This window comes from Netta rufina (assembly GCF_964035555.1).
Source record: "Netta rufina genome assembly, chromosome: 2".
In the NCBI taxonomy this organism is placed as follows: Eukaryota; Metazoa; Chordata; class Aves; order Anseriformes; family Anatidae; genus Netta; species Netta rufina.
This window is the reverse complement of record NC_140124.1, coordinates 148,904,119-148,926,870: the sequence shown is the minus strand read 5'-3', so window position 1 is coordinate 148,926,870 and position 22,752 is coordinate 148,904,119. Positions and strand designations below refer to the sequence as shown.

The window sequence follows — 22,752 nt, the reverse complement described above, 5'->3', positions numbered from 1 at the left end:
CTACTCAGCAGATATGTAGACATTTACTACAAAAAAAAAAGTCCACGTGGACATGACTTTCCCTTGGCTGTGGCTTTCCAGAACAGGCTTGGATGGCCATTTCATTCACAAGACCATTGGGGCAGATCCAGCCAGCGCTGCAGCCGCGAGTGCTGCACCTGGTGCCAGGCACCAGATCACTGCCTGGTGACAATTTGATAGCCACATGAGACCAGTGTCCTGTAGCACAAAAAGGAGATACACAATCAGCAGGGTTTTTTTGTGTGCGTGTGTGTTTTTTTGTTTGTTTGTTTGTTTTTCTCCTTTTCCCGCTTCTCACCCATCCTTCTTTTGAACTTGGCCTGAACTGACACTGTAACAAGAGAAGCCAGGCACAAACCACAGACACAGTAGACCTTAGAAATGAAGTGAGAGCTCACTTGCCACTTTTTGTGCTCATTGCTGGGACTCGGCCTCATCTCTGCAGATTTGGGATCAACCTGAGCCATGCAAAGGTTGCTCTGCCTTCCCCCAAGTCCATGCTGCAGCTGAGAACAGCCCCCAGCAGGAAGCATTTCTCCTGGCTCGTACCAGAAGGTTTACAAACTTGCACATGGAAGTGTTTTTTGGGCAAGTGCCTGTGCTTTTCACCTGTTCTTTAAGTCAGCTACCAGAGCCTTTGGTAAGGATTTCTCCAAAGGTGAAAACACTGGCTTCTCAGAAAAAGTATGATTCTGTTTGGTTGAACACAAACAATTCCTTTTGTTTTATTAACATAACAATTAGACTTTACGGGTATCTTCAGGCTAGCTTTGATTACAGCCATGCAGGTTCTGTATATCCAATGCTAGACAGTCCACAGGTACAGAAAAGGCAAATGGGTCCCTCTGTGGCTCTGATGAGCAGATGAAGCAGGGATTTCACCAGATCCTAGTGGAACATGTCTACCTAGACATGTGCAAACAGACCTGGGCTTGCTCCACTCATACTAAGGTCAACTGGACACAGTCCAGCTTAAGACAAAAGCCACGGAGACACAGTGCTCTGCCCAAGCTCATATGCCCAAGTGGATGCCCAGCAGACCTTTGATTCTGTCCTCCACAACAGTTACATGAGAATGAAGGGTTACAAATTCACTATGATACAGAAAATTCCTAATAGCCATAGCTAATAACTTCTAGAAAGAATAGGTTTAAGCGAACAAGTGTACAACACTGCCTTGTTTGAATGGTGCCTTTCAAGCCAATTGCTTTGGGAATAATTTGGGGACCTGTGTACCATACTGTTTAGGTTTGTGGAAAAATTATTAAGAAACACAAGCTTATTGTCAGGAGACTTAAAAGTTCCTCGAAAGGATCCCACACCTCCACAAAATAAACAAAAATATTTAGGAATCCACAAGGTAAGAACGGTGGAAAACCAGTTAGAAGGTGTATAATGAAGGGAAATCCACCCTTGGGTGGCAACAGCTGCTAAAAACCCAACCCAACCCAAACAAAACCCCCACAACAGCAATGACCTCACTGCTATGGTTTGCGAGGAACGGTTTATTCAACAGAATAGAACTTGTTCACAGGGAAGAAAGTGAGTTGAAATGCAGCCAACACAAAGATAAATATGAATGTACAAAGGCTTTAAGATCCTAGGTGATCATCAAAAGGCAAGTCCAACAGCCATGTGAAAACAGCCATTTGCCACATCACCAACGTCCTTGTGTACAGATGGCACCTGGAAGTGCCTGACGAACCATCCCAGCAACCACCAGGCTCGATCACGTTGAGCTCGAATGCCTCTGTAAACACACAAGAATAAAGCATATTTCTAGGTGTAGGTGGGTGACAAGAGAACCACGCACTGAAATAGAAGGAGCTGATGGCGTACTGGACTTTTCCCTTCTGTTGAAATAAAATTTTGCCCTGTGCTGTATTTATTTATGGAGGCCTGGAATTAGTTTCAATAGGGAGAAAATAAGAAAATTAATGACCTTCTATACCTCAGAACTCTTGACACAGTTGGAGAGGGAAAAAAAAACAAAGAAAAAACACTTTTTCATCCTATAAATCACATGGATGTAATCCCAAAGGGTGAGGCAGAATGGGCTGAAACTCATAGTTCAGTTCCACAACACAGTGACATGGCATGAGTCTAGCAACTCAACACAGCCAAAAATCCGGTAGCCTCTCCCCATCTCCCCTTTCTAACAACACAGTGAGCTGTGGCTGAATGAGTGCAAGGACAGAGGTCACCAGTGGTGCTGTCTCTGTTGGTGGCAGAAGGGTGACAGCCCAGCACACAGGCAATGAGCAGCAGAAGGAGGAGAAGGAGGAGGAAGGGAAGGCATAATGTATGTATAAGAGGCTCATTTTGTTTTTCTGGGAAACTGCTTATAACCAAAACTCCAAATCAGATGCAAATTTCATAGCTGGAAAGAATGGTGTTTGTCTCTGTTTTGGTTTTGTTTGGAGCTTCTTGGCCTTTTCAGCAAGATGCTTGCAAACATCTTGTCCTAATGGAACGATTATGATTTTCCTTAAGAATTTCAAGCTGCCTCAGACAACTACCAAAAACTGTTCTCACTACCAAACACATTTATCTCTTTTCAGAAGGAAAAAACCATAATATTTCACTATTCTTCTGCATGAATGAACCAGCTAAGAAAAAAAGAGAAGACACCCACTTTGTCTAGGAGAAGAAGAAAAAAATACACACAAAATGCTTTCAAAATTGCACAGACCACATAAGTGGGAAAGAAAAGCGAGTGAACAGACAAGAGAGCTGCTTTCACCCCCTTCATGTCACAGGTGCAGGGCAGCCAGGAGCGCCCATTTCTCCTAAAAGTGCAGCAGGAGACTCCTTCCAAGCTCCATATTCCCCTTCCTCTTCTGTTTGTTAAAACATTGAAATGCTCTTTGTCAGAAAGGGCTCTGACATTGTCCAAATTACAACCAAAATTACAGGTGTTGCTTTCCTAGCTCCAATCTCAGACTACACTTCACTGGGACCAGTGCCTAACTCATCTCACCATGCTGTATGTCCCACCCCAGATGAGCTGCTGTGGACGATGTGGTGGCTGCAGCTGTAGGGCACAAACACAGGGATGTAGGGTGCAAGACAGAATTGGTGGAAAGACTTCACCAGGAATCAGCAATGGCCCCAAACAGGCACCCAGAAAAGCAGAGCCCCTGGGCAGGGAGTGGGGCAGTTTCAGCAGGGACGAGTCAGGGCACGCTGCTACATGGGGGACTTGGTAGGTCAGGTTGATGGTTGGACTTGATGGGCACCCATCCCACGGAGAAGCCCACGTCTGATCTGGATCAAAGGCACGCTGCTGGGCCATCCTGTGGGCAGGAACTGGTTGTAATGGTCGTGAAAGCCAGATCTGTGAAGGAGATGGAAGGGGGAAGTGTTGCAGCTCCCAGCTAGCTCCCTAGAAGCAGGTTCACACGGAGGAAAGACGAGACAGTCGGCAGCTGCCGAGGTTGGTTTCCAATCCAGAGCGCTGGGAAATGGTGGGTGTAAAGAAATTACTGAGGCTCTAGTTTTGTGGCTTTCTGCTGTCTTCTGCATAAATCAAGCTTGACTATTGAGAGAGAAAAGATCAAAAAACAAACAAACAAACAAACAGAAAAAGTGATAAATGCCTTGTGTTTCACAGAAACAATTCTCCCAAAATAAACCACGTACAGTCCTGCTGCTAACTCTTGCAGCAAAATACATTTTTGCAGAGGTCTTGCAGAGAAATACATTCACCAGCTCCAAATGAAATAAATTATTCCCCACACCTCTTTTGCTCTTTACTTCTCAATGAGATGCTGACTTCAAAGCCCAGCTGGAGCCATTTGGATGCTAATAACATTAAGCATCTGCAATCTAAGAAATAAACCCTTTCCTGGAATCCACGCCCTCACCTAATCCACCTCCTCCTCTCAGCTCTTTCACCGAATGCCTGCAGATCCACCTTTCCCAAGGATAACTCTTGTAATTCCGCATCCCTCTCTGGAATTTAACCCACTCTGACTCCTCCTCTCCCCAGCCCCCTGCCCTGTAAGCACTGCAACCTGCCCGAGGGCCAGTCCCCAAGCAGGGGCTGCGCCAGCTGTAAAGACCTCAAAACACTCCAGCCTTTGATTATTTTTGTTTTATTTTTTTTAAACACCAGTTTCTTTGGAAATTGTTTTGGTGGGGTTTCAGCTTCATCCATTTGAAAAAGTACACAAGTACCCTGCAAGGCTGTGGAGGTACCCCACCGTGCTCTGCCACACTCAGCTCCTGATGTGTAGGAATATCTTCTCTCTTGAGTTTCAGCCTCTGCTCCATCACACAAGTCCTCTACGTTGCTGCCAAGCAGCTCTCACTCGCTCCCAGCCTTAATTTCCAGCTATTAGATGGGAGCAGCCAGCCTGGTGCCTGCCCGGCCGGCAGCAACGGGGCGAAGGCTGCGCCTGCAGGACGCACAGGCACTGATGCAATGGGAAGTACTTACAGTGCCCAGCAAAACCACGTCTCTTCTCCAACTGGGTGCTGCCTGTAACTTCCATTCACTGAATTCCACAAGGAAAGCAAGTGAAGGAGGCATGAAGGAGGCATGAAGCAGGCATGCTCCTGCAGCACAATGTGGAAAAGCTTCAGACTTCACCTCCACCAGCCTTCATTTGCAAATTCATGTCCAAAAAAGGTTCCTGCTCCCCCACATGGAAGAGGTGATGCTGAAGCTTTGAAGCAGCCTGTTTGCCACCCCTGTGCATTGAGGGCAACACAGGCAGCAGGTGAGGGTTGGGCTGAGATCAGGCACTGCTGATTAAATCCCTGCGGAAGGTGGAGTGGCAGTATGAGTCTGTGATGTGCTGATGTGCTGCACGGATGCTCCTACCCCGGCCACACCAGTTGCAGGGCTGGGAAATGGAAAGAAATCTGGGTGGAAGGGAGGAGAGCACTGAGGGAGAACAGGCGCAGCCTCCTGGGGGAGACCTAGGAGCGCTCAGGAGCACCTGAGGTGGGTGGGAAGTTCTCCATCCAGGCACCCACAGAGAGGGGTTGCGCAGCCTCAACTGTAAAGCTGCCTGAGTGTAACTGGAAAGTGAGCTGCCCAAGTGTAAGGAAGGAGAGAAGGGGGAAAATGCTGAGGCAGAAGCCACAGACTACATAAGCTGAAGACTACACAATAGCCAAAGACGTCGTGGGGGTCCCAGCACCCTTCTCTTCCCCACCTCATCCCCAGGAGGACCACATCAGATGCACTTCACCCCCAGGGTAACAGTAACCGAAGCAGAAGTGTGGATTTCAGTAAGTTCCTTTACCAAATGTTCTCAAAGAGCTTAAAGAAAACCCAGTGGTAAATTTGGATCAATTCTCCATTTATAAAGGAGGAGGCTCAGCCACATTAAGCACACATTTTCCCTGCAGAGCACACCCAAAAGTAGCGCACACCCAAATTCACACGCATGCAGCAGAAATAAATGAAATTAGGTTTCCTGCTCCTTTAATGAGCCTCCAACTCCAGCTGCTCAGTAAAACGGGACAGCTGCTCAACAGGAACCCTGTGTGAAAGAGTCAGAGGTGCAACTACAAGCATTTTTGTGGAAATCTTCCTTTTTTCAACAAATGTACCTTTGAAATCAAAAGCAGCCACCCAGAAGACACAGGGAAACTGAGATAACAGCAATCATTCAAACGACGTGCGATTCTCAACAAAGCAAAGGCAAAGCATTTAAACTCAGTCAAGTTAACACACACCTTGAAAGGTTTAGGTGAACAAAAAGTTAAAGAAGCATGAAGCAGAAAAACTTAACATTATTAATAGAAACAGAAAAGGAAACGGAAAGAGAAGTGGAGAAGGAAATGGAAAAGGGGACGGTAGCTAGTCACCCAACACACCAGCTGTTTGTAACGGGCTACGGCAGCTTTCAACGCCTTCCTTCAAAAGATGACAACATTTATTTTACTAACACAATACACGAGCTGGCACGGACTTACAGTACCTAAGCCCTTTTACAAACCTGTGCTTTGCCACGCTAAATAAAAGCAGTTTGTGGGCAGGTTCCTTGCAGGAAGAGGCTGTAGGGATCAGTATCACTGTGACTTCACCCCACAAATGGCACTGTAGGGTGGGAAAGACACTAACCCATACAAGCAGGGAGTTGCAGGAAGCTGAGATCATTACATGAGGGTGAAGCTCACCTCGGCCCGGGGAGGCCCCACTCCATCCGCTGTGGTGTTTGCTGCAGCATCCCCCAATGCTTGTGCCCCCACATCCTTTAAGCACCAGCACCAGCAGCCTGCCCCAAAACACCAGGCTGTTTATACCCTTAAAAAAGTAATATGCTGAAAGCAGAGGGAGGGGAAGAACTTTGCTGAAAACTAGCAAAACCATGCTTAGAGCGGAAAGCCCTCTGCACATCACCAATTTGAAAGTGTCAAAATATGAGGTCTGCAAGGCGAAGGGTGCTGAGAAGAGGTGGGAACATGCTGCTGCTCACTTCACCCCTTCCTAGACACCTGACAAGACAAATTCCACCTCCTCCATTGTGTGAGCACTGCTGTGCAGATCCCAGCTGCTGCATTTTGCATTGTCTGTGCCATAAACCAGGAGTGAGCAACCAGAGGAGATGTGTAGGGCAGCTGCCCCATCCACCCACCCCAAGCAGTGCCCCCAACACCCAGCCAAACCCACATGGTTTGGATTAGCAATGCCTCATCCTCTGCAAAAAGCCGGCGCATTTCATTGAACCACTGTGCATTGACCCTTGAGGCAGATTTAAATCACCTGAAATGCAGGATACACAGCATTTCAACATCAATAAAGGGAGGAAAAGGTGCCCACAATCTCTTTTTTTTTTTTCAAACTGATCCTTCATCCCATCAAAGTAAAAGGCCATCAATGGTATGCTGACTAACCAAGCATTGTCCCCAGCTCTGCAAACCACTCCTCAAGCCCCGGACTGACACACTGTGGGTCTGCTACTCCCATGCACGCACACAACCATCCCATCCCATCCCATCCCATCCCATCCCATCCCATCCCATCCCATCCCATCCCATCCCATCCCACAGCATGGATCCGACCTCAGCACCTCATCCCAAAACTCCTGCTACTCTTTTCAACTCCCTTACCCACTCATCGCAATAAAGCTCCAAGTGGTTTACAGCAGAGATTCAGAGGCCTGTGAGATATTTCCAGATTTTTTATTTTTATTTTTATTTTTTACTGGCTACGTATTTCTGGCTAAAGTCAACAGCTACAGTCATTGCTATTACACATTGTCCTCAGTCTGAGGGCTATTTTTGCACACGGTAAAAGGAACTGCAGTTCTTTCTGATTAATTCCACAGAAATGTCCATTGCTCAGACAGGATTCTGTAAAGCCAACTTGAACTAATCACTGGATTAGCTTAAAACAATTAAATTCTGTGGATGATCATCCTCTGGCATCCAAAACATCCTTCCGGGTTTTTTGTTCACTTTTAATGATTTTTTTTTTGTTCTGTTCTTATTGTCACCATTGGGTTAATTGCAGACAGAGCAGAAACCTCCCTACCAGTCAGCTCGTCATGGTGTAGCCCAAAATAACACAGTTCATTTCCGTAACTGGCTTTCCACAGAAGGACTTCCCCACTTCCAGTCATGGCTCAGCACATGCCTTGGGATTCAGTCTGGAGGGTCAGATGTCCACTACGGAGCTGCATGGTGCTGCAAACCCCAGCACTGTACCATGCAGAAGGCAATAAACACAGGTATGAGCCAACCTCAAGGCGTTTCGGCAGCACCAGAGCCCACCTTGCACGCCAGGCACAAAAAGACCCTAAATTGGACCCGCAATGTACAGAAAAAAGCAATGCTGCAAAGCAAAGTTAGCAATGCTCCTTCACACACCTTTCCCCCAAGTTTTATGATGAAAGAAAACAAGGCTGCAGGTATTTCTACCATCAGCTGGGCTTTTAGAGGAACAAAATGCTTATTTTGATGCTTCAGAGTCGATCTGGGGTCAGCACAACCTCCAGCTGGGCAGCAGCCCCGCAGGACTCCCCACACAACACTTTCTCCTCTCCTTTCCCTTTGTTGAAGCACCATTTGAAGTAAAAGCCTTGCAATGCAGTAACCACAGAAAGGCAAGCAACCAAGTTATGAAGAAAGCACACAAAGCACATGATGACATTTAAAAGTGAGGTTGCTCTTACTCATTTGAATTTCAAAGGCCAGGTTGACACAAGACATTTTTCCTGTTATAGCTTTGTCTGCCAAGGGAATAATACCCATTTTTGACAGCTGTTGCCGCACAGCATTAGCCAAAGCCTTCCTGTAGAGGCAGCTGCAATGACATTGAACTCTTGACTGGAGATCTTCAGGTCTAACCTGGGAAACCCCCACTCTGTCTGATACAGCCCACGCTGATCTCTGAAGGCTTACTCATGTCCACACACACACCAACCCTTCCAGAACGAGCTATGGTTTGAGTGACTATTAAGCTGAAACTTCTAAGTGTTTTCTTTCCTTCAGCAATTTCACACTGCTGAAACCTTTTTATCATCAGCAGAGCTCTCACTGAAGAAGGTGACAGTAAGTGACAAAACTCAGGCTCAATGTTTTAACACCTTTGTGGCCTGTATCAAACTGTAAGGTCTCTCTCTTTTCTTTCTCTCTTTTTTTTTTCTTTTATTCTTTCTTTCTTTTTTCTTTTTTCTTTTCTTTTTTTTTTTTTTGTAGAAAAATGGTGTTTGCATCAAATCAAGAAAGAGTAACAGCCCCAGTACTGAGGATGGAGGTCCACCAATGTTATTAATGCAAATAACTGGTGGCAAGCTGCAGTACTCCTCAAAGCAAGAGCTGCATCTTTATGCAGTCCAGAAATTTGATGTAAAATCTAGCTAAAATTGAAGCCCACCAAGACCCCTATGTTGGGCATAACACCTGCCTCAGATGACAACCTCAAAACTGACCGTGAAAGTACATGGTAAATTTACTGTAATAAATAATAACTTCATCTTCTTATCTTCTTCCCAAAACTGAACTGTCACAAAGAAACAAACCCTCCTCCACACACTAGACCACAAACATTTTAAGTGTCTGTTTTCACGTTTTCAGTCTAGAAACTCCAGAGCTTCTTGTAAACCTCTATTTGCCTATTACAAAGACACCTGTCACAATTCAGCTTCACTGGGGTTTACATTATGCAAATATGTAAAACTGACACGGTCACGGCAGACGATGTCTCCATCTCCTTTGCAGACATGATGCTGACAGTGCAGAGACCATAAAGGTCATTAATGTTCATGCAATGAGAACATCCTCTTCCAAACAGGACCAAAAGATAGGTCAATTAAGTGGCCATCTTGCTCCATGGGTTCTTTCAGGTTGGAGCTGAACATTAGGGTCCAATTTTCTCCCACAACTTGACCCCATGGTTACAACTGGTTCCTTTTCTTCCCCAAAAGCACATTGGTTTGTTGGGTTCCTCCTCCTTTGTTATTAAGTTTGTGCGTGTGAACCTAGGACATACACCACCAAAACACATCCTCACCCCTTCCCTCAGGAGGAAATTCCTTCTCTACACAAACCCATTCAAAATTCCCCATCCTAAAAGACCTGGGGATGGAGGACAAGAGGGAAGAAGAGATGGTTGCACCCAATTTCAGACTGTGACAACTTAAGTCTTTTTATTGGGCTGCAGATCCCTGGTTTTACCCAAAGTGTGAATAATGAAAATGTAGCAAAGTAAGGAATATAAGAAGCAACAGGGGGATCCATTTACCACCATTAACCATCTCAATATCCAAATCAGTATTTTCCTTTCAAGTCTCACATCTGATGCAGAGTTCCTCCCTGATGATCTTCTCCTCCACCCACCACCACTGCCTTCAGCCTTCACCTACACCTGTGCTACAGCAGTCACTCCAGGCATGGTCCAGCACATTTCCCCTCATCTTTCAGGGCAGTTTTATCCCAGTTTTTAAAGCCATTTTCCTCATTTCTGCTTTGACCACAGGAAGGCATCTGTGGACCCAAGACTGTACACACCTGTAACTTGGAGATCTGGGGGCTTCCACCTTGCAGCTACAAAGCCCACACACCCCTCCCATGCACATAGCTAAAGCAGCAGATGGTTCGTGTCTTGTCTTGCCTGGGAGGAGCAGCAGTTTCATTTGGGGATGAAGGGAAGCAAACTGGGACAGTTCACAGAGAGGTCTGGCAATGGCCCTGACATATCTGACCCAAGACCCCCACCACAAAAGTGAGAATGATTTCCCTGTGACAGCACAGGCAAGGCAGACTGTATATAAATCACATATAGTGATGCATGCATGCACAGAGCTATGTATAAGATATATATAAAGTACACACCAAAATAACATCAAGGAGTACAGATGCCAAAGCAGGGATAAAATTAGCTTATTAGAGATGTGGTAAAATCTTATAAGATCATGGAAAAAAAGCTTATTTTGAACAGTAATAATCATGCTTCAAAAATAATGGATATTCTTGGCTTGAAGCCCCACATACCACAACAGACGATGATCAAGTTGGATCTCATGAGAGAAAAATCAGCCAGAAGGTCCATGGGAGATATCCCAGGAAAAACAAGGATTGCAATATTGGGACTCTGCAGCAAATGATTTCCTTGGCATCACACAGTGCTCTAGCGTGTTGTTGAAGGCAGCCTTCTGCTGAAGTGTGATTTTCTTAAAAACACGCAGTTCTGACATGGCAAAAACAAGCAGAAGGTCAGAAATAACTTTTCAAAATCCACTCACTCCTTTAAGGCTAATTCTATATTAACTAGACAAAAAACAATGTTGGCAGAGAAAGCTGGAATGTCATCTTTGAGACTTAACCCAGATAAAGCAAAAAAGTCAATAATGTCAAATGCGTATAAATTAGACTAAAATAATACTGTACTTAGTTCAATTATTTCATACAAATCAAGTTAAAGTGCAAAACGAGGTTGCAAACAAAAGAAAATGGGTCAGAGGGTTGTCAGCACCTGTAATCTGCACTTGGATAACATGCCCAAGGACGTCAAAAGAGACACATGTGCATCCCATCCCAGGGCTAGGAAGCATTTAGCAACTTTACTAGAAAAGTGAGGCTAGTAAGTACAAGGTAGTAGTAGCTCTTATAAAAGATATCCTAATATTAAACACTAATTAATCAAATTTAATTACAAAAAATATATTGAGTAGTAATAAATGCAAACCATAATCAGAATCAGTGTGCCCAAAACTCTAAGAGCAACGAGACCCAGATCAACATGACCCCGTGTGAAGAGACATGCTCTGCTCCACACCTCATGGGCACTGTGACTTTTCTGCAAAACTTTGGATAAAAATGTCTCTCCAGAACTTTCTGAAGAGAATGCTTCACTTGATACCCAAACACAACTCTGAGTGCAATTTTGTCAGCTCAGTTTACAGCAAAAAGTTTTCATAATTTTCCCATCTTTTTTGCTGCCATTTTACTGGATTATTTGGTCAGCAGCACAATGGATAAATTACACACATATGGTAACTCAATACCTCTTCCCCACGAGGAGCCCAACTGGCAGCTTGAAGTGAGGTGCTGACCTTGGTTATCTTACCCTCTTCATTTCTCCTGCAAGAAACCACAACAAAAACCTCAAGTGAAATTGTCCTAATCTCTCCTGGAGATTTCGATTTCAGTCCGACGTGGGTGCTATTTGAAGCTTCATGAAAGGAACATCTTAAATGAAAAGGTTTGTGGTGGCGTGCAGCAGTAAAATTGCTTTAAAAGCCTGAACTCATCAGTTCATCACGAGATACCAAAGTGTACACATTAACCCTTGGCATGCTGTCATTTTTAAAATGCTGCCTGCGGCAATGACCAGAACTGCCTGTGATCTCAAACACAGTCACCCACCCACTGCTGTAGCCAGGCAGCAGCTCCACATTTTGTATTTACCCTCAATTTCAAAAAAGCAAGGACCATCATTAAACTCATTTGTATCATTAAACTCATTTGACATACAAGCAACAGCAATTTACAGGAGGGACTGCTATCTCCCTAATCTCATCTATCAAGAAATTAGGCATCTCATCTAGGAACATAGAACTTTGAAGGTTGGAAGAGACCATCAAATCCAACCAGCAACTTAATTTTGTAAAGTCCACCACTAAACCATATCCCTAAATGCTATATTCATGTGTCTCTTAAACACGTCCAGAGATGGGGACTCCACCGCTTCCCTGGGCACCCTGTTCCCATCTTCAATCATCCTCTCCATGAATAAATTCTTCCTGATATCCAATCTAAACCTCCCCTGGTTCAACTTGAGACCATTTTCTTGAGTATACTAGGTATACTAAGTAAGTTTGCAGGTGACAGTAGATTGGGAGGAGTTGTTGACTCCCTTGAGGGTAGAGAAGCCTTGAAGAGAGATCTGAGCAAATTAGAGAGCTAGGCTATCACAATAGTATGAATTTTAACATGTGCTAGTGCCGGCTTCTGTACCTGGGACAGGGCAACCCTGGCTGTACATACAAACTGGGGGACAAGAGGCTAGAGATCAGTCCCTCAGAAAAAGATTTGGGGTTTTGGTCCATGGCAAGTTGCAGATGAGCCAGCAGTGTGCCCTGGCAGCCCTAAGGGCCAACCCTACCCTGGGTGCCTCAGGCCCAGCACCGCCAGCCGGGTGAGGGCAGGGATTGTCCTGCTCTGCTCTGAGCTGTGTGGCCTCACCTCCAGCACTGTGTGCAGGTTGGAGTGCCACAGTGTGAGAAGGACACAAAGCTGTTAGAGGGTGTTCAAAGGAGGGCAAAGATGATGAAAGGCCTAAGGGCAAGATGTATGAGGAGTGGCTGAAGTCGCTTGGATTGTTCAGCCTGGAGAAGAGGAGAGACTGAGGGGAAGCCTCATAGCGGCCTGCAGCTCCCTGATGAGGGCAGTGGAAGGGCAAGCGCTGAGCTCTGCTCTCTGGGGACAGCAACAGGACCCGAGGGAACGGCATGGAGCTGGGACAGGGGAGGGTCAGGCTGGGGGTTAGGGAAAGGTTCTGCACCCAGAGGTGGTTGGGCACTGGGACAGGCTCCCCAGGGCAGTGGTCACAGCACCGAGCCTTGCAGTTCAAGAAGTGTTTCTACAACGCTCTCAGACACATGGTCTTATTTTTGGATGACCCTGTGTGGAGCCAGGGATTGGACTTGATGACCCTTGTGAGTCCCTTCCAACTCAGGATATTCTATGACTCTGTGAGTACTATCACCTGTGATCTGAGGAAAGAGACTGATGACTTCCTCAGTACAACCTCCTTGCAGGTAGTTGTGCCGAGTGATGAAGTCTTCCCTCAGCCTCCTTTTCTCCAGTCTAAACCATTTTATTTCTCTCAGCTGTTCCTCATCTAAGCCAACTGTCTGGAAACTTCCCAAAGTCCATGGAGGAAAAGGCTCCTACAGAGCATCACTTGTACCCTCTCTTGCCAATAAATTAGGCTAGAAATTGTTTGATTTTTTTTGGTTGGTTGGTTGTTTTTTGTTTTGTTTTGTTTTGTTTTAGAGCATTGGCTCTAACTGGCACAGTCACACAGGTCAAACATGTCCAAGTGGGCCAGAGTTCAGGCTGCCAAGTCACACTTGTGAACGTGTCCAGCTGTGTCACCTTCCCGAGGTCACACAGGAAGTTTGTGGCAACAAAAGAATCTCAAGCTTGGGCTCCTGCCCACTTCAGGAAAATGAAATGCTTTAAAAGCCTTCAATTAGACAAAAGATTAAAACATGGACAACCACTAGTCTCTCAAGAAAACTAGGTCCTGTATCTTCTTGTGCTCTCAAGGAACACACAAAAAATGAATCCCAACAAGCATCAAGATTTTTTTTTTTTTTTTTTATCACAACCACTAAAGACATATGAAAATTCAATTCAACAAGATAACCCATTCTTCCCCATCACCGAGACATCTCCTTCCAGGATAACCTTCAAGGTAAGTGATTTTCCAGTGATTGGATGTGATGAAAGCCCATTCCATCTGGTTCTGCTGAACCACACAGCAGCCCTGCCTGCACCAGGGGCACCCCCACTGGCAAGCTCACAAGGAAGGGGTTGCAACTATACCCGTTTATCCAAAATACCAAACACACATTCAGGTTTTTAGGAGTAATATATAATAGCCCAAACCATCAGCTTTATGTTCTTTGGACCTACATTTGGATAGGAAATCTTTCCAGGAAAAGATCATCTGGAAAGCATTATCTTTATGGTATGGCCTAAGGAATTAATCCCTGTCACAATGTGTATCTGATGTCTTCCCACAGAAGGACACAACCCAATAAACAGGTATTTTTGGTATGTCATTATGCATGGCCCATCTGCAGGAACATCAGCTCTCCCTGTCGTGACCCCAGGGAATGACAAGTTACAAAATCCCCATTCATCTCATTCCAAGCCAACAGCTCCCATCAGGCTCACTGAGAGCAGAAAAACCCTGGTCACAAGGGTGACCCTCTCTTCCACAGCTGAGCTCCACCTATTATTGTCGAAGGCCTCTCAGATCCTCTTGTTTTAGGCATCCAGTTGATAAATTCAGGCAAAATAAACAAAATCTGAAACCAAAACCAGCACATGCAGCTATTTGGCAGTGCTGCTAGTTCTTATGTTTTGCCACCTGTTTGTTATTCCCCCCTTCAATGAAAGTGCACTGTGTCCAAGTGATTTTGGTATGACTTGCCTGTGAACCATGTCACATGGAGCCCCGTTGGTTCAAGTGAGCTGATACTGATCTGGCCACAGGCTCCAATAGAATTGCAGGTATGAATCAGTGTGAAGGTTATAAAACATCATCCCCAGAACACTCAGATATTAGCCCAATACACCACAGATTTAGTAATGAATCCTTCATGACCTCCACCCCCTTACTCTAGCTCCACACTGGTTTTCAATGCACAGCTTCATAAATCAGAAATGTATGTGGTTCTCTGGAAAAGGATCAAATTTACTAGGGGACATTATTCACACAAAGAGTTACTATCAGAGCCTCGTACAAGGTTGCATAGTCTTGAGGAGACATCTGCAGATGAATTCGGTGTCCACTGGTGCCATCACTTGATTCCCACAGGTGGCCCAGAGAAGACATCTGTCTCCATCCAAATTCTTGAACATCCCATCTTAGCTAAGACAACAGACAACATAAAAAAGTGCAACATTCACAAACTGGCCTGGAAGGATTGTGTAGGACACCAGGGAAAGCTTTCTTGTGAGCAGGACAGTGTAGTGCTGGAAGGGGTCACTTGGAGAGATAACACCTCCATCCCTGAAGGTTCTCAAGACTTGGCTCTGGTTGCTCCCCTCTAGTACTGGCAGCACAAGAGACTTCCTGAGGTCCCTTCTGGGCAGTGTTTCAGGTGCCTTCTCTGGCTCCTGCTTGGCTGTAACAGACCCTGACAGTTCAGCTGATCCCTAACAACTTCCCCACCTCATCGCCAGCTCCATTTCCTTCCATGGACAAGGTCTGGATGATCTCATTCACCTCCCCAACAAGTCCTTCCTGGTCCTGTCCCCAGGCTTTCCAGGAAAAGGCAGTGAAGACCCTACGGAGATGCAAAGGTCCTGGGGGCAGTTCTGTGAATGGTGAGGAAGGCAAAGGCATGGGGGGACGAGCTCAGGCAGGAAAGACACACAGTCTGATACACACCACCTGTGAGAGCAGCTTTTTGTACACATACATATGATTTAAGCAGCCATAGACACTTAATTTTAATAAGACACTGTTAATTTTAATAAGACAATGTTAACTTTAATAGGAAGCAGCAATATTGCACAAACCACTGATGCAAAACCTAAGAAAAAGACCAGAAAACATCTGGCTTCTCCATACTCAGCATCTTGACACTTCCATAAGCAGCTTCCACCTTACAATCAGATCCCACCCTCCACTATCCTTGTGTGTATACATGATTCATGTATGTTTGCTTTCCCCTGGATGTTATCATCATAAATATACCAGGCTGTGGTCATGAGGTGGGTCAGGTTTACGATCGCAGTATTGTAATGTTTAACTGCTAGGTCTGGTTAGAAGACATGGTCAAAATGCTCAAATGGCCATGAAACACATAAACATGACATTTCTGCAATGCTACATAAGCAATATGCAGTTAGCCCTGACCATAAATGAACATAAAATACACACACATTTCAGTACTTCACCTTCTACCTTTGAAAAATAACATATACATAGCATCAGCTAAAAATAAAAATCACCCACCTATCAGAAAAACAATACCTACACCAGGCATTCCCAAAGCTCCCTGCCAGACCCCACACACAAGACCCAGATGGGTCACACACAATCCAGTTCACAAACAAGACTGGACCAGTTTATTTTGAGGCCATGACCCCACATGGCTACACTAGAGAAGTAAAAATGTCTGAAATAGGAGACAGCCCAAATGATTTTTTTTATCATTACATCCTGCACTTATGCAGTGAAATCACAAAGGGAAAGGACTAACCTACAAAGTAAATAAACATTTAGATGTTGCTGTGAAGAGGCAGTGTCTTGGCTTACGAGGAGGCTGGGGAAGTACCTGTTAACATGGGAAAAACAAGACTGCAGCACAATAAAACCATCACTGAGCTGAGCTGGGACACGTCACACTGCTGGACAGCACACATGAGTACAGAGTGCAATGCAATAAAAGTACAGCAGACAGAGAGAGCAAGGAGAATCCGTGGGCGAGGGATTAACCAAAAATGTTTTCCAGAAGAGACACATACCCAAATCATAGCAAAAACATCAACTTCATTAAATTCACAGAGACAGGGTTTGGGTGTAAAATTTGGCAAGTGCAGAATAACGGCAGCATGGGAAGAGCTCAGCTCCACTCCCTACCATGCTCAGCATCACTGTGCTATCCAAGAGGGCTCCCAGCTGTGCTGTAATTTAGACGTTGGGGACACTGGTGGGATGCCACCCCTTAATGAGTTACCACTTTGCTGGGCCACAGTAATATACTAGATTTGTGTCCTGCTACTGCATGAGAGAATCACAAAATCGTCTAAGTTGGTAAAGACCTTCAAGATCACCAAGTCCAACCATCAACCTGACCTACCAAGTCCCCTTAGTGCCGTGTCCACATGGTTCTTAAAATACCTCCAACTGTGGGGACTCCCCTGTTTCCCCAGGCAGCCCGTTCCAATGAAGAAAACAGAACAGGGTCCACCCTCTCCATGAAGAAATTCTTCCTAATGTCCAATCTAAACCTTCCCTGGTGCATCTTGAGACTGTTTTCTCAAATTGTACCACTTGTCACCTGAGAATAGAGACCAACACCTTCTTTGGTACAACCTCCTTTCAGGTAGTTGTAGAGAGCAATGAGGTCTCCCCTTAGCCTCCTCTTTTCCGGAGTAAAACCCCAATTCCTTCAGGACTGAGGAAAGTACAGCCTAAAATCTCATGCAGGTAGGATTAAACTATCTGGTGTTTTGTGTTCACAGCCGTGTGCTGCAAGAAGCTTGGGAACCCAGCACCAGGCCTTCAGTCCTCAGACTGCGCTGACTAAAGGAGGTTTTAAGCTGGTATGCGCGTCAGGGATTGGCACTGATTTATCTAAACTATTGCAAAACTCGAGGGAGGCTTCATCCAGGGACCTCCAAGGGCCAGACAGTTATCATTAGCAGTTACTCAGCACCGAAAACGCCCAAAGCTGAGCACCCAGCCTCTTCAGGGACGCAGCTCCCAGCCAGGAATGCACAGACGCAGCCCACCCTGTTGTGCAAAACCTGTCTTCTGGCCTATCTCTGCAAATGCCCTGGCCTCTGGGCTTAGTCTGTTTTTGTCTCTTGGAAAGATCTTCAGGTTCGAAAGAGTCTCCTCAGGCTGGACTCACCCACCTTTTCTCGGGGCTGCCAATGAACAACTTACACCATGCAAATCACTCAGGGTGGAGGCAAACTTCGTGGCAGAACAGGGCATTCGGATGGTTCCTTTTATGCTTCACAGATCATTTGCATCCTTCTTCTCTGCCTTCGGGGCAACTCCCAGTCAACTGAACACCTGTTTTTAGCTGCCGGAAAGCAGATAAAAAACCTCCTTCTCCACCCAGCCCAATTCACGGCCCTTCCTGATGTTCAGCTGGTGTCACTTGCACCCACCCCACTACTGCAGGCAGGCTGCTCATTGTATCAAGGAGGAGCCACATTTTATCAAAGAGTACATTCCCCTGTTTAAGCGCCTAAAGAATCCCAAAGGCTCGTCAAACCCTGGCTCTCACCCACCTCAGCACACAAAATCCAAGGAGAGCACGAAGCCTTGCACGAGGCCATGGGCTTGGTGGCCCCACAGCAAGTCGATATCAAGAGACCAAAGAGGCCCCAGTCTTAAACTCTGAGCCCCGATATGCTGATGTTGGAGGTGTCAGCCCAGCACAAGCATGTTTCCAAAAAAGGAGGGAAAAAGGAGGGAAGGCAGCTGTTGTGTTGGATGAATTTTATCTGGGAAAACCCAGCCAGACAGAGCAGCCAAGTGAAAATGAGTTTTTTTGACTGGGAACCACTGATACTGCAGAACACATCCAGCTCTGCTTAGACACGCAACCAGGACCTGCAGTTGCATCCCTTTTCCTTCACATAATCATCACAGCTCCAAAGATTCGATTTATCCTTATCTCTGGATAGAGAATCAAGGCGCAGCTTGAGATCAGAGACCAGCAATCACCCAACCCAAGGGCACTGTGAGCCCCTGCAATGTCATCTGGTCCCCAGGGCAGATGGATGGAAGCCCCCATTTGGACATGGCCAGAGCTCAGCCAACAGGCAGCGACCATACAGCGTCATTGTGTTTCCCTCACTATATAAGGAAGCATTTTGCCTCTCCAGTGCTGCAGTGAAAATACTGGAATGACCAGTAACAGCAAATTGCAAAATTGCAAATTGCAAAATAAACTATATATGCATACATGCACACACACTCCATCTCTTTGCCCACTTAATACTCAACAACTGTGATGTACTGCAGCAAACTGCATTTCCTCCTTCACCTAAGGTCAAAATCTCAGAATGCATCAATATCAGTTCCACTTTCTCAATGCAGGACAATGGGCTGCACCGCTGAGAGCACGCCTAGGGCATCAGTGGAGACAGAAGCATACAAAAGATCTTCCAGAGCTGCAGCTGTTCGGATAAAACAGCTTGTGCTGCTAAATTTTAACCTTTACTACAAAATATGTAGTCACATTGCAACACAGACTGGCCAGCACATGCTGAGCATTCTGCAAACACACGCAGAAAGCAAAGTTCCTGTCCCAAAAAAGCTTATGGTGAGGAGATGCAGGGGAGGAGGCAGCGCAGCAAAGGCAGATGGATATCTGGAGGGAATTTCCTGTGCACAGGACATGTAGCAAAGTGCACAAAAGCTCTCAAGGGAGATACCAACCAAGAGAGCCCTGACATGTAGGACTCATTTCTTCACATTTTCACACCTGCGGGCTGTTTCTGAGTTACTGGGATGCTGCGTATTTCAGTGCTACACTACTCATACTGGTGCCAGTATTCCACAGGCACAGTGTAAGCTTCAACCCAACCCTTCCCACTGCTGCAAAGCCACAAGACACACTCCTCAAGAAGCTCAAGGACTGCAGAGAGCTGTTGCAGGGCTGGTTCCCATGAGGGAAGTGCCACAGGGCCATGCTCTCTGTGCCACTGCAGGAGGTGCCTTGCTGGTCCCTACTGAGACCGCTGCAGCCGGCGTGAGCTGACCCAGTTGGACTGCAGCTGCCTGGGTGATGCTTCAGGAAGGTGCTTACGCTGTCATTTGGGGTGTATAAACACAGACAGCAGGCTCAGACAAGCTCACAGATTTAGGCTGTGTCCAAACTACTCTCAAAGGAGAAGAAAATTCAAGGGCGCTTAGTAGTTTAGCAGAGGCCCAAGCTCTCATCAGCCAGTGGGTTCGGATATCCAAAGCTACTGCAAACAGCCTGGTCTCAGGTCATCCTGTGCATGGTGCAGACACTGAACTTGCAATTCCTCCAGCCAAATGCAGACCTTTCATCCAGACAAGGCGTCCCCGCTGTGCCTGCAGTACAGAGCAGCAGGCGTTGTAGGGAATGATTCATTCCACAGACACCTACAACAGGTCAGGGGTAGGCACTTCCTAAAATTATCCATTTCCCTCCACTGACTGTTAAAGAAGGCTGGGGGAGACTTGTTCAGCTGCAGGTAATTGCAGCATCGATCTAGAGGAGCACAGCCCATGCCGTGAATCCCAAATGCAGTCAGGCCACAGCCAGATACAAGGTTTGTGTGAGCCACAGACCTTGGCATGCTCGGGTTAGTTTCCAGTCCTCTGTGACCCCGAGAACTTCAGGACTCTAAAGACCTCCCATCAGCCCTGTCCCTATAAAGGCACATAGACCCAGAAACCCGTAACAAAAAGAAGTCTGGAGGCTCGACAAAAGAGCTCTCACCCAAAGGGCTGTGGGGAAGCCCTGAAGGGTTTGTACCTCTGAGCTCACCAGCGCTGAAAGCTGTCACCACTCACCTCATTTCCCAGGAAGCCCTGGCAGGACCTGAGATCCCTGCTCACGCTCCTCCTTTCTCCTTTTCGCAGTCAAGCGAGACCTACACAACATCACAACAAAAGAAATGTCAGCAAGCCAAACCCTGTTCCCTCCCTCCAACCAAAAAAGCTTCATTTCCTCTCTTCTCCAAAATAATGCTGCAAAGTAAAGCAATTATATATAAAAGTGTTCACTCCAGCCCCCAAGGTTGCAATCAAAGAGGCAGGGAGTGAAAATCCCCCAGCTATACAAGTGTAATTGCACGCAGGGTGTGACGTGCCCTCCACGGGGTGGGGATGGAGCCCCCCATGAGCAGCCTGGGGATGAAACCCTGAAGTACTGTGCCCACCCCGTGGCGAACACCCAGAGAGATCCAGCAACGGGGCACCAAAACGAGCCTGAAGGTCCTCAAGAGACATTCAGGTCAGCTTTTGGGGAAGCAATCCCCCAAACACTCCTGAGGAAGCTCAGCCAGGAGCTCCGGATGGTGAAGGGATGGCGAGCTGCAAGGACAAGGGCTGGGGTAGAGGCCCCCTGCTGTCCCAAAGCATTGACAAGAGGGCACAGGTTTTTCCTACTAGCCATCTCCAGGTCTCATGGATGTCCCCTGATACAACCTTTTTCGCACAAAGGTTGCAAGGGACACTTGGAGGACACCAGTCTGTTGGTCTGGCAGCTAGCGCTGCTGGGGGTCTGCTTTCTCCCACAAACCAGGGCTCCCTCCTCTTCTTCCTCCCAAGCCATGGGACCCCTTGTCAGGGCAGCCCTATATCACACGGTATCTTTGGTAGCCCAAGCCTGAACCTAGGCAGGGTGGTGGGACTGTTAAGATCAGAATAGCTTCGTCATTCAGCGTACTTAACCGAGTGACATTTGCACTGCTAAATTTGGGCGAGTATGAGAAGCATTCCCGCAGAATGGGATGTGGGGGAGGGACAGGCAGTCTCTGGCCTCCTTTAATTCCCTGCCAAGCGTTCTGCAACTCAGAGCCCCTGCTCCTCCTGCAAGGCAGAGGTGCCACCCCGAGCTACCCTAGTGGGGATGCCAGCAAACCTGGAGATGCTCTGCATTAACCCATTCGATTCAGCATCTGGGCTTGGCTGTTCCAAGAAAATGATCAAGTCAAACTTTCTAAAGCAGAGAAATACCTACAGCTCCCACTGAAACGTGAGGTTTCCAGGAGGTACACCTATCTCAGCACAGGGAAGGAGTCGACAGCCCAGTCTGAAGGCACTGCCCTGAGGGGATGCACTGCTTAGCTCAGTAACAGCCAGCAAGAGTTCTTACATTCAAGCTGCTCTGAGAAGTTGTGAATGCCTCTTATAGGGTGTACATATAGGAACCAGCTGGGAAAAACAGTATTAATACCTGCAGCAAGAATGGGCTACCAGCACAAGCAGCGTGTAGCAAAATCACCCGGACCTGCAATGCAGGTACCATGATCAACACCTGCATCTTCAGTTAGCTCTGTGGAAGTCCAGAGAAATCTGCCTCTGGAAAACCAAGCCATAAGACATCTTTGGGGGGGTTGCTGCCCACATCCAACAAATACTTTAATTAATCCCGGAGCGTGCCAAGTCTGCTGGCATACAAGGTGAGCCAGAAACCTTTCCCAGCACCCACACTGAGAGGTTTGAGCGAGCTTTTGAGGAATCCAGGAGGGAGCCCATGCAACCAGCTGCAGCACTTCAGCTACTGCTGCTCTCCTGGATCACTTCCCAAATGACTCGCACACACACACCAAATCCAGGCTTACTTTCTGTAAAAGTGGGCATCAAACACTCTGACATCAAGAACAATGATTAAAGACACTGAGTTACGAGGAAAGATTAAAAGAGCTAAATATGTCTAACTTGGCTAAGCAATGAGTAAGAGGAGACATGATAAAAGACTCCAGGCATCCGAATGAAGGGAGTGGCGCTGAATTAAAGAACTGAATAGTTCGAATGAATAAAATATCTTTCTGAGAAATGGATCCATCAATGATCTCCCAAGAGATAAAGTACAAGCCTCATTTTTTAGGCATTTAAAACTAGTCACTAGAATCTGCGTTTTTGAGGAGAAATCCACATTGCCCCGGAGGGAGTATGCACGAAACCTTTTCATCTCCCATACAGGATGCTACGAACAAAGCGTGCAATGCCACAGGGAAGCACAATAAACTTGGGAAGAGGCAAGTATTTAACTCCACCTCACCCAAAAAAACAGAGATATGTTTTTTACTGCATAATAATAATAATTTTTTTTTTTAAAAAAACAAACAATCAAAGAGGTCTGT

General features: G+C 46.3%; 1 long non-coding RNA gene across 2 annotated transcripts in view; it reads right to left on the bottom strand.

Moving 5' to 3' along the window:
- Window positions 1–1,521: 1,521 nt before the first annotated feature.
- Window positions 1,522–22,752, bottom strand: part of LOC311207080 — an 88,708-nt gene continuing 67,477 nt past the window's right edge. For both annotated transcript variants that reach the window (XR_014618249.1, XR_014618250.1), the window contains exons 3-4: window positions 20,456–20,535; window positions 1,522–3,559 (exon numbers count right to left, since the gene is read on the bottom strand). This is a non-coding gene — a long non-coding RNA (uncharacterized lncRNA). The remainder of the gene's footprint in view (window positions 3,560–20,455; window positions 20,536–22,752) is intronic.